We start from the raw sequence: 12988 nt of genomic DNA, 5'->3' as shown, positions 1-12988 counted from the left end.
TGTGTAGTTACTGAATAATAAGCCTTAGTGTGTAATAATTATGAGATTTTAAGGGGTTAATTCTTAAGGATTCTTACAGAGGTTTGAAAATGATCATGTAGAAATGATTTATGACTGTTTTTAGTACATAAAACCACAAAAATCATCACATGTGGACCTCAGCAAATGAAATACAATACAAGAAAAATGTGAAACATGACCCCTTTAAGTAGTCTTTAACAATAAAGAACTTTAGTTAGATCTTTACATATGTTTTATATTTTCCCAAAATGTTAAACAAATGTCACATTTAAGTGTGTATGCATTTGCATTTGGTGTGTTAACTTATTTTCACATAGAAATTCAACAAAACATGTCATTTGGCTGGAGTTGTTCAAACTTTTGCACACAAATGTAGTTAGATCTTTACAAATGGAACTTTAACAGTCCTGAAAGTTGGTTTTCTTTTTCTCTTTGCTACTAAATATGAGCCCAACTCGTGTTCACCTCTAGGTGATTTGTCATTCCTCCTCCTTACTTGTTTCATGTGTGATAATTTAATGGCATAATGAGGACACCACTTTTGCTTATTTTTCAACCTGTCAAAGCAAGTTCCAAATCTTATTTTAAACCAGACTGACAAACCATGATTTGAGTTGACATACAAAATTGTGTTTTAAACAGACTGAATCTATAGCCTGAAGCGTGAAATGTGTTGCGTCACAAGTAGATATTAGTTGCATGTTTGGCATCCACTGTAAAAGCAGATCACATAAAATGTGTATTATAAGCACAAAAGTACACACAGCAGATATTATTATGACAATCATGAGATGAGTCCCTTGGGATTTTGCCACATATGTTCCAACCTGATGGCGTTTAAAATTGTAGTCTGTCACTGTTGACAGTAAGCCCCAAGGAATCAGATGGCAGGAGAATGTTATTCTATTCCTGCTTATATATGAGATATTTCAGAAATACAGAATACTGAGTAAACTAGAATCCTGAGTAAACTAGTCAGATATGGCATTTTCACAATGTAGTCGAAGTTATCGCCAGCAGTAAGAAAAGCAAATGTTGTAGTTTTGTATTGCTGAAATAAGCAGAGCAAGTCTGTTGAAAGTATGATTATAAATGTTGAATCGATAACACATTTTTTTTCATAGGTAGACGTGGAGATTTGATTATTTTACACTACTTTACTTTTGATTACTTTACAACTTGGTGACGGTCTTGTCATTGGCTTCAAAACATGAGGAGAAAAATAAGCAAACACGGACCTGTTGATACAGAATATAATACACAAGTAATTCACTATATAAAAATGTAATTACCTATGTAATTACACAATCATTTTAACCTCTTATTCTCCAGAGTATATTTTGGTTTGTCCATCTGTATTTACATGCCCAAATCGTGAGGCAGATTATTCAGTAACTCTATGAAATCAATGTAAAATTTTATTTTATTTTTTTCTAAAAACTCCCTTCAAATTAACAGAAAATGTGATTTATGATCATACACATATTGCTATATGCTTACAATTTACTGAAAGCCAAAAATCTCAGAGTATATCACTGAAGAGACACCATCTGGGATCCAGTTTATAGGTCAGATTTGTGGAAAATGGGTCAACTTTCAGTGGACAAAAAAATTGTGAGTTCAGCTTCTTTTATTATAAAGGTTTAAAATTACATTACCCATCTATTTAACTGGAAGAAGACAGTTACAGCTCTCATATGACATCCACCTTTTGAATGTAGCTTATGAAATATGAAAGTGAATGAATATGAACATGACAAAGTGTGTTTTGGAACCACCGATAGTCCCAAGGAATTAAAAAGGTTAAATAGTATAGCAAATTAACAAAATAATTATGGGTTAGTTTTAATGTCATTTGGCCAATTCCAACTAGTTAGATACAGCTTTTTTCTCCAACACTCTTAAAAATAAAGGATCCTTAACTGCTTTTGTTGTGTTGTTGTTTTGCTATCTGGTGTCGACTGGAAGAGGATAGGTTTCCCTTTTGAGTCTTGGCTCCTCTGAAAGTTTTTCTTCTTGAGTTTAGGTAGCTTTCTTTGCCATGGGCACAAATAGCTTACTCACTTGGGGCTTGGACCTGGATTTCTGTAAACCTACTTTGTGAAAATGCTTGTTGTTAAAAGTGCAACACAAAAAATTTTCATTGAATTGAACTAAAGCATTCTTAACTTGAAAATAAGTCCTCCATGAAGGACTTTTACTTCATTTAGAGGTCATCTAAACTTTAAAATGGTTCTTTAACCCTTTAAAACCCCATCCTGGCAAAAGTCAGTGAATAATTGCCTTGACAGAAAAAAAAAAAGAAAAAGTTGCTAAATGGTAAACAATGTTAACCCCTTAACGTCCCAGGCAAACTAAGGCTTATTGTTCAGTAACTAAAGGGAGGTTAATGAAAACTGCTTGAGCTATTCTTAGGTTATAGAAGTGTGCAATAAAACTTTGGACCACCAATGGGCCCATGGCCTGTTAAGGGGCTAATACAAGCCCTGCAACAACTGCAAACCAAGGCAGCTTTGTCAGTTTTTTTGCCTCTTGCTTCTAAAAACAAAATACACTCTCGCCAACATTTCAGTCAACTACCCACAAGCAACTGGTGTAAAAATGTGTTGTAGAAACATTCCACTTCATTTCACACCATTCTGTCTTATTGCTGGTGTAAAACAAACATATGTTAGCCTAATCTGTTTATATTTTTTATTCTTTGATATACATATTGCATATTGCAAAGGTACTCAACCTTTCATGTTGAAAATTTCCCCAAAATTTTTAAGCAAAAAAAAAAGGTTGAGTTTGTATTCTTGTGGGCCTTCATGCTTTTTAATGGTAGATAGGTGTGCCTTGTGGTGGAAGAAGGAACCCCTGTTCTATCCTATCACTCCAAAGAACGCTTTCTGGCACCTTTATTTTTACAAGCATAGATTTAGCCTGCAGCTCAACGAGATGCCTTATGTGTGACAATGCTTAGATAACGCTAGTGGTGGAACGTATTAATACCGAACGTCAGTCTTTTCCTCGTCTCCGTCCTGACAAAGTGACTCGTCCTCAGTGGCACAAGCTTCACTCTGTGGCTTTGTATGTGTTTAATATTAATTTCTCCTTTCACAGTTGAATGTGTGGTAGACCTCATGACAGCTACTGTCCCTATCTGAGTCCCTCTGGTCATTCATCTTTCATGCTAGATTAAACCACATTAGACACAGGGCTAATTTGCTCTCAGTATGCGTAATCCCTGCCCACTGAGACAGTGATTGTTCTGCTTTTAGGAACCATCCGTCTAGGCACTGCAATACAGCCTCACTTTTACAAAACAGAGAAACTTCTCACTGTTATCACAGCATCACTGACATTCTGCTGCACCTATCAAATACTTTCTCTTGCCCAAAAGCTGAAGACCACAGCTCTATCTCATAAGCTCCGATGAGGAAAAGGACAGCAACTGTTGCCATAACAACCAAAAACCTGGGAAAGTGGCCTCATAGCCAAATCTCCTTGTGATTGACAGATCTCAACAGCTCGGCAGTTTGTCCTAGTTATAGATCTGTTTCTCTTCATCTTCTCCCTCGCTCGGCCTCCTCTCCAGTCCTGCTGTTTCTGCCCATGGAAAAGAAAGCTGGACTTTATCTCATTCTCTGGTAGAAAGAGGTGTTTCAAAATGTTTTAAAGTAGTTGAGCTGTTGTCAGTACTAGTTTTAAGTGAGGGTCTACAGACTGTGTGAGAGGTTTTGAAAACATTCAAAACATGTCATGCTCTTGAGAGCATCATCTTTGTGTTCCTATATTTTGATATCTTTTGGTTAATTTGTCCATAGTAATGGTCACTTGTATTTTCCCTATAGATTGTTTTAGATTGCATGATGTCTTTAACCCATTATATCAAGTGATAATGCCTTGCTGGTGCATGTGGAATATGTTAGAGATAGGGTGATGCTTTATGATCATAAATTCCATCTCAAATTGTATGTTTTGGACACCCTGCTGGAAGCTTTCTTGGAAAACCATCCATATGTAATGCCCACAAGACTCACTTGTGTATTGAAAAACTACAAAACATAATGTACACAATAGCTTTGAGAGATCGAAGCAATTGAAAATGTATTTAACCATCAGTTTTCAGGGTTAGTATGATGCTTCTAGGATTCAACAGCACATTACACAGTGACAACTCTGTTAGTTACAACATGGTGGCAGAGGGACAAGTGGAACAACAGTTGATATCTGAATGCCTAAAGACTGATGTCATGTATGCCTCAAACCATGCCTCTTTCTTGGACTCCATGTGATCTCCCAAGAATTCCCTGGGAGATCACGTGACGTCATCATCATCGATTAGCTTCACCAGAATACTGATATGCCTCACCTGTTTACTGTTACTTGTGATCTGTTTAGTATTTAAGCCTGGGCTTTAGATTAGATCTTTGTGAGGTATTGCTTCTTTCTCTAGAGCTATTGAGTGTTATTTCTTGTATATTGTTTATCTGTGTACCGAATCTGATTTGCTTGTTTTTTAACTTAGCTTTTTGCCCTCTCCTTTAGGACTGTCTGCCTGGATTTGTTGTTTTTTATGTTTGTTCCCTTTTGTATCTTCTCTGTTCTGGTTCTGATCTATGTCTGTTTCTTTATTACGTCCGTGGATCTTCCAGCTGGTGATGTAATCGGCCCCCTAAAATACTTTTTGGGCCCCTTATATAGTTGCTGATTCAGTTGTACATCCATGACTCACAGAAAGATCCAATTTTACCAGTTCACCAGTTAGCTTCCTACAACATTACACGGTCAACTCGGACGTCTGTTTATCTCCCTCTTATTTATAATGACTCTCATCCATGGCAAACAGATCCTTCATAAGCTGCAGTTTAATATATTCATTATTTATAACTCTTAAATAAGCTGTCGAATGTAAACATTTACAGTGCTGTGAAATTTTTTGTCCCCGCTATTTTCGCTTATTTCTCACTAAATGGATTCAGACCCTCAAAATATAAGACAAGGAGATCATGACAAAACATAAACAGTTTTTAAATAATAATCTCAATTATTGAAGGAAAAAAGTTTTGCAAGAGCTATATCTTCCCTGTGAAAAAATAATTATCCCCTCAAACTTAAAAAGTCATTGTTAATAAGTTTAGAAAAAATGTCTTTCTTAAGATTGTCTCCAAGATATAAAGCAAATCTTAATATTGTATTAATGAAGGATGGGATAACTGGGATGAGATGAGTCTGACACAAAACAGTTAATCAATATGTGTGGCAATATTATGATCAAAGTAAGAAAAAACTGAGAGCTATTTTTCTGGAGCCAAAAAGAGGTGAAAATGGCTTAAGTCTCACTGATTTCAAACAAGACTTAACATTCTCTAGGAGAGGTAGATGAGATTAAGAGGAGATCTCATTTAGAATATTTCTTTCCTCTGGGGTGCTACCTTTTACAGCAACAACTGCAACCATATGCATCCTATAAGTGGAGATTAGTCTTTCACACCACTGTGGAGGAATGTCTTTATGTATTTCTTTAAACGGACAATTGCTTTAATTCAACCACATTGGAGGGCTTTCGAGCATGAACTGCTTACTTAAGATCCTGCCGCAGCATCTCAATGGGGGTCGAGTGAAGACTTTGACTCAGCCACTCCAAAACCTTCATTTTAATACTTTTAAGTCATTCAGAGATTGTCTTGCTTTTGTGTTTCACATTGTTGACTTTCTGCGTAACCTAGTTGCGATTGAGCTTCAGATTAGACACTGATAACAAGACATAGTAGAGAGCAAAATTCATGGTTCCATCAATTATGGCAAGTCGCCCAAGCTCTGAAGCAGTAAAGTATCCCCACACTGTCACACTACCACACCATGTTTCTCTGTTGGTATGATATTCTTGTTTTGGAATGCTGTGTTAGCTTTGTGGCAGAGTTATTGGGACCCATGTCTTTCAAAAAGTTCCACTTTTGACTCATCAGTCCACAGTCCACAAAAGGCTTGGGGGTCATCAAGGTGTTTTGTTAATGTGAGATGAGCTAAAAAACATTCCTCAGTGTTTGTTTTGTGGTGTTTTTTGCCTTGTAGCTCTCACATGGATATAATTTTTGTCCAGTCGCTTTCCAATGGTAGAATACTGAAGGCTGACCCTATATGAGTTAAGTGAGGCCTACAATTCTTTAAATGTTCATCTGGGTTCTTTTGTGACTTCCTGGATAAGTAAGTGCTGTTCTCATGGAGAAATTTTGGTAGGCTGGCCACTTCAAGGAAGATCCTGCATGGTTTCAAGTTTTCTCCATTTGGAGATAATAGTTCTCAGTGTGGTTCGCTGGAGTCCTAGAGCTTTAGAAATTATTTTGTAACCCTTTCCTGATATATTTAAATAACATTGTCTCATCTTAAAGAACTTTTCATCAAATTCTAATAACAATTAAACATCTCCTTGTCTAGTTACAAACACAAGTGTAGTACAGATCGAAAATTTAGAATATACACTTTCAATCTTACATTAATCAATAAAAAAGCGCTGATGATGACTGCATGTTCTGAGCTCATTAGAAACAGCTGTGGAGTTTAGTGCAGCTGTAGCAAGTGTGGTTGCAGCATGCATAAAAATATATATATATATTGCTTTGCATCATGAGCTAAGTTTAGCATTGCAGGCATAATATTTTGCAATATTCTCAATGTCTTGATGGAGGGAGCTGCTTTCGGAGGCCTTGGGCATAAACATTCTGAATATTTATGACATGTAAAAACAGGGATCTACTACCTGAATCACTAAGATGAACTGTCCAATGCAACAAACAAATTTATATTTGCTGAGTAAGCCAAAGAACACAGTGTAGATATAAATCATTAATGCCTGAATATCCCAATGTACTGATGTGGGTTTTCATAGCTGGATATATTGGGCATCTGTCAACCCTGAGGCTTGTTGTATACATATCTTTAAATGTTGAAGGACCGAAACCACTGTACTGATCCATCACTACTGCTTTGCAATGTAGCAGCAGATATATTATTACGTCACAAAGTGTCTTAAGCTGCTATTGCTCTTATTTTGGAAATAGTTTGCATACTGATTTGCATTTTTCTTCAATGTAGTCAGCAGAAATGTGAATATATCCACAAATAGCAGTTTGCATGTTGTATTTGGTTCCCCTTTGGTGTAGGTTTTATATATTGATGAGCTTTCTATACCAGTTTAAATAGAAATCTGCTCAAGAAGAAATCTAGTTTGTTTGAGCATCACGCCACTACCCTGTTGTTATCACTGCTGTGCTGAGAATGGTCTACCACCCAAGTGATACCTGATAAACACTGATCCTATGGTGGTCCCTTTGAATTGGTGGATGGGGTAGAGGGTGATGATATATTGTGTAGCAACAGGTGGGCTACAGTCAGTAACTGTTAACCTACAAAGTTTATCTAGGTGTTTCTAATAAAATGTATAATAAATGTAGGTACAAGGTAGGTGTATCTAATACAGCGACAACCTAGTGAAGTTTACATTGGAAGAAGTAAACGAGCTGAATGACTGGAAAGAGTGATGTGGGTGACAATGTTTTATTGGGTTCTTCCAGCCTCTGTACAGCATTCTCAGTGCTCAAACTGTCAGCCTTGGAGTGGCAGACAGCAGTCAACCCAAAGCTGGAAAAGCAGAAAGGTCAAGTAACATCTGTCACACAGGAGAAATCCTCATCATTAACTCATACACTCCATTCCTTTCAGCTACCAGCACAAGTGAGAGCAGCAGAGCACACTACAGCATAAAGCCCTTCCTATTAACCCTTAGAAGTTAAGCTATGTTTTCATCTTTTAAGCTGATTTGTGCATTGAATTCCATTTACTTTCTATTTACATACTTTCCATTCCATAATCATTCAGTGTTTCATATTAAAAGCTTTGAATCTGACTTTTTTCTATTTGTTTTAATATCAAGAACTGATAAAAGCATGGAAAAATGCATATAATGATTTTTATTTCCCCAAAATAAGACTGTACACACAACATTTAATAACATTTAATCAAATACAAAACATAATAAAATATATGTATCTACTTATGAACACTAATTTGGTGCTGATTGAAATACGCAATTTTTCTTCTATATTATCTATATTATGATCAATAACTAAAGACTGACCGTAATAAATAATAGCATACAGTACTGTGCAAAAGTCAGAGACCACCCATTATTTGTTTAATTCAATGTCAAAATGGCCATTATGATGTGCATTTTTTGGGACAATAAAGACAATAAGTAGGAGTTCAAAAAGTGATGAAATGAAACAGATAAAATGGGACTCCTAACAATCATGCATGTCCTGGTAGACTACTGAAACTGTCACCATCAGATAAACAGCACTTAACGCTTTCATCTTTGAGAGATTTCATTGTTGAGAGATCTTTAAAGAGAAAATTAAGCTCCACTCTTGCTTCAGATCTGAAAGGATGTGTAGCTGTCGAGAAGCTATTATTAAGAAAAGGAAATAAACAAAAGAGAAGAAAATTTGCAAATCAAAGAAGCTGCTGCTGTTCACTTAACAACCGACTGACCTCCCCAGAGTCCAGGCCTCAACATCACTAAATGTATTGAGGATTACTTGAATTGTGAGAATTGGAAATGCCACCAACTTCTAAGACTGAACTTTGGAGGTGTGAAAAATATGCAGATTTGGAATATATGCAGATGGAAGCTATAATAAAGGTGAAGTTTGGACACACTAAATGCTGAAAATGTGATGTTATATTTAGTCGTGGATTCTGTGTAATCTTCTGATAAAAATATATTTTCTGCTTTTTTCCTTGCTCTAAAAAAATGAATGACTTGTACTTGTGGCTTTTTTGACTGGGCATTGAAAGTAAATGAAGGGTTATCTCTGACTTTTGCACAGTACAGTACATAACAGTTAAGTAAAACTATTAGACCTTTATTTAATCCTATTCTTTTCATAACACAGCTTATTTAAGATCCTGCCGCAGCATCTCAATGGGGGTCGAGTGAAGACTTTGACTCAGCCACTCCAAAACCTTCATTTTAATACTTTTAAGTCATTCAGAGATTGTCTTGCTTTTGTGTTTCACATTGTTGACTTTCTGCGTAACCTAGTTGCGATTGAGCTTCAGATTAGACACTGATAACAAGACATAGTAGAGAGCAAAATTCATGGTTCCATCAATTATGGCAAGTCGCCCAAGCTCTGAAGCAGTAAAGTATCCCCACACTGTCACACTACCACCACCATGTTTCTCTGTTGGTATGATATTCTTGTTTTGGAATGCTGTGTTAGCTTTGTGGCAGAGTTATTGGGACCCATGTCTTTCAAAAAGTTCCACTTTTGACTCATCAGTCCACAGTCCACAAAAGGCTTGGGGGTCATCAAGGTGTTTTGTTAATGTGAGATGAGCTAAAAAAACATTCCTCAGTGTTTGTTTTGTGGTGTTTTTTGCCTTGTAGCTCTCACATGGATATAATTTTTGTCCAGTCGCTTTCCAATGGTAGAATACTGAAGGCTGACCCTAAGTGAGGCCTACAATTCTTAATCAAATACAAAACATAATAAAATATATGTATCTACTTATGAACACTAATTTGGTGCTGATTGAAATACGCAATTTTTCTTCTATATTATCTATATTATGATCAATAACTAAAGACTGACCGTAATAAATAATAGCATACAGTACTGTGCAAAAGTCAGAGACCACCCATTATTTGTTTAATTCAATGTCAAAATGGCCATTATGATGTGCATTTTTTGGGACAATAAAGACAATAAGTAGGAGTTCAAAAAGTGATGAAATGAAACAGATAAAATGGGACTCCTAACAATCATGCATGTCCTGGTAGACTACTGAAACTGTCACCATCAGATAAACAGCACTTAACGCTTTCATCTTTGAGAGATTTCATTGTTGAGAGATCTTTAAAGAGAAAATTAAGCTCCACTCTTGCTTCAGATCTGAAAGGATGTGTAGCTGTCGAGAAGCTATTATTAAGAAAAGGAAATAAACAAAAGAGAAGAAAATTTGCAAATCAAAGAAGCTGCTGCTGTTCACTTAACAACCGACTGACCTCCCCAGAGTCCAGGCCTCAACATCACTAAATGTATTGAGGATTACTTGAATTGTGAGAATTGGAAATGCCACCAACTTCTAAGACTGAACTTTGGAGGTGTGAAAAATATGCAGATTTGGAATATATGCAGATGGAAGCTATAATAAAGGTGAAGTTTGGACACACTAAATGCTGAAAATGTGATGTTATATTTAGTCGTGGATTCTGTGTAATCTTCTGATAAAAATATATTTTCTGCTTTTTTCCTTGCTCTAAAAAAATGAATGACTTGTACTTGTGGCTTTTTTGACTGGGCATTGAAAGTAAATGAAGGGTTATCTCTGACTTTTGCACAGTACAGTACATAACAGTTAAGTAAAACTATTAGACCTTTATTTAATCCTATTCTTTTCATAACACATCATTGCCACACTTAAGAATGATTTGTCACATCTTACACTTTACCATGTGCTAGAAAATAGGCCCAAGGCTGAAAGATGGGGATTAATGCATGACTGAGGCAGACTTTGAGCCATTTTGCAGAAAGATGGCCATTTTGGCAGAGCTGGAAAGAGTGCCTGTCACTCTGACAGTGTGGTGTCTGCTGACAGGGAGCTTAAATAGAGTTGAAAGCTTTAGGACCTTAAAATGGCAGCTTTCCAAAATGTCATCACCATGCGAATGCCAGCTCAGCACAATGTATGAGTTTATTAAATGGCATATTCAAACTCCATGCCCCATCACCTACACTCCTCTGCACCATATTCAAATATGACATATAGCAATCATTAATGAGCAAACACAAACATCCAAAAATAATAAGAAAGAGTTTACGCAGGATTTCATTTTTCCTGAAATTTTCATTTATGAAACCATTAGCAATGCAGCGTTTCTTTCATACAGCTAATTTTATGCCATTCTTCTCCATCGACTGTTCCTGTCATGCTAATTGTATTCTCATTTGGAGGCCTTATAGCTCATACTTGCTGATAATATACTTCTCTTTGATGCTCAGCTGGTTTATACCTAATCACACATGCAGCCACAGAGATACTGTTTGTCAAGAATTTAATTTCGTGTAATGAGAAGGCACAAACTAGTGAGTCACATAATTGCTTGGTGTCCTTTTACTGCATGCAGTCCTTGAGACTGCAATTCAAATCTGCAGTTCCGCTGTTGACCATGACCTCATAGCCAAAATGGAGGACTTTAATCATAATTAACAATGTGCCCCAAGCAAAATTTCAGTCCTCAGAGCAAACTCATTAAAAATTTCACTGAAAACCTCTGGACCGAGTCATTTTGAAAAAGAAATCAAGCTTGGCTTGGCCTCAGTAACCTATTAATACACTGCCTTGTTCAAGGTGGAAAGTAGGAAGTACAGTATAAACTGACCAAAGCGAATTTCCAGAATAGCTGGTTATTATCATTAAACTCATTTTGAACACCACAGTATGAAGTGACCTTTTACATTTGATTAGATTTGAATCCTTTTAAAAATCAGTGGGACTACCTGGAACAATGAGTAGGACGCCATGGAAGGCTTCCACGAAATCTGGCCGAACTGCACAATTCTTGTTGCAAGAGGGGCTGAACAATGATGTCGCCTACATCCAGAAACATATATGTAATAATATATTTATAATACATATTGGACATTTCATTACTACATATATGTGCTCAAATAGAATTGCTGTCAAAAACATTAACCTGTACATTATTTTAATTTCATGATGAACAGACCAACAGAAATGGTCCAAAATTACTTTTGGTCCAAAATTACATTTACATTAACTTTCATTACAATATAAATTTTTTTTCTTTTTCTTGTTGTAACCAGTCAGCCAGGTTCAGACGCGTGCGGATAAAACTGAGAATAGTAGCTTTATTAACAGAAGGCAGAGTCATAATCCAAGTACAGGCGTAGGTCAAAACCAGGAAACGATAGATGATCACGAATGTGATCATATCACCAGGCAAACAAATTCCAAAGGGCAAAACGAAAGACGAGGTCGAAATATCAGGCAAAAAGGTTCAGAATAACAAATCCAAAATCCAGCAACGGTACAAAAGGGTCAGGCAAAAAGCAGAGTCGAAAAAACAAGATCAGGGTCAACAAACAGAGTATAGCAATCAGTATCAATGCTCAGTAAGTTCTTATAAAGAAGCAATACTTCACAAATAACCCTTCCTAAAGCCCGGGCTTAAATACAACCCTAAACTGGTCATATGACAAACACACAGGTGAAACCATTCAATATTCAGGTGACCGAGAGCGTTGATAGGTGCGAGGCTGATTGTCAGTGATCACATGATCCCCGCTTGACTCCTGGGTAATGGAGTCCATGACGGACTCCGATTCTACAGGGAAGTCCGCTGTCACGTGATTTTCCAAGGTGTCTTGGGAAATGTAGTCCGTAACACTTGAAGAGTCCACACAAGGCGTGACACTTGTAAAGTTATCATTTTGCAGATACAATATTTTGTTCTGATAGAAACAAAATGTATGATACATATGTCACATATTATTGCACATAGGTATTTACACATATACATATGGGACATATGCTCCATATGAGCTAAGGCCTGAAAATGTGTCAGATAATTCCTGACTCACTCTCTGGTGCAGTAAGAAACCCTTTCTTTTGAAATGTTTCCCAACAGCACTTACAACAGCCTCTCCTTTGAGGCAGTGACAAACATATCAACAGTGTGACATCCTACAGTCTCTTGATCTAGAGATAAAATATTTCTCCTTTTTCACTTGTAATTCCTTAAAGTCTCAGACTTATTACATTCTAAGGCTACTACATGGAAGTGAGGAATGGAAGCACAGACCTGTTGGTGTCTTCAATCATTCCAAATTATACATTTTTAACTTTTTTTCTGTCACTTAATGGCTTTTGAGGTACTCATGGAGCTTGTAAGCCC

The sequence above is a fragment of the Colossoma macropomum genome, unplaced genomic scaffold (assembly GCF_904425465.1).
Source record: "Colossoma macropomum unplaced genomic scaffold, Colossoma_macropomum, whole genome shotgun sequence".
In the NCBI taxonomy this organism is placed as follows: Eukaryota; Metazoa; Chordata; class Actinopteri; order Characiformes; family Serrasalmidae; genus Colossoma; species Colossoma macropomum.
The sequence above is the reverse complement of the archived record's forward strand: the minus strand, read 5'-3'. Positions refer to the sequence as shown.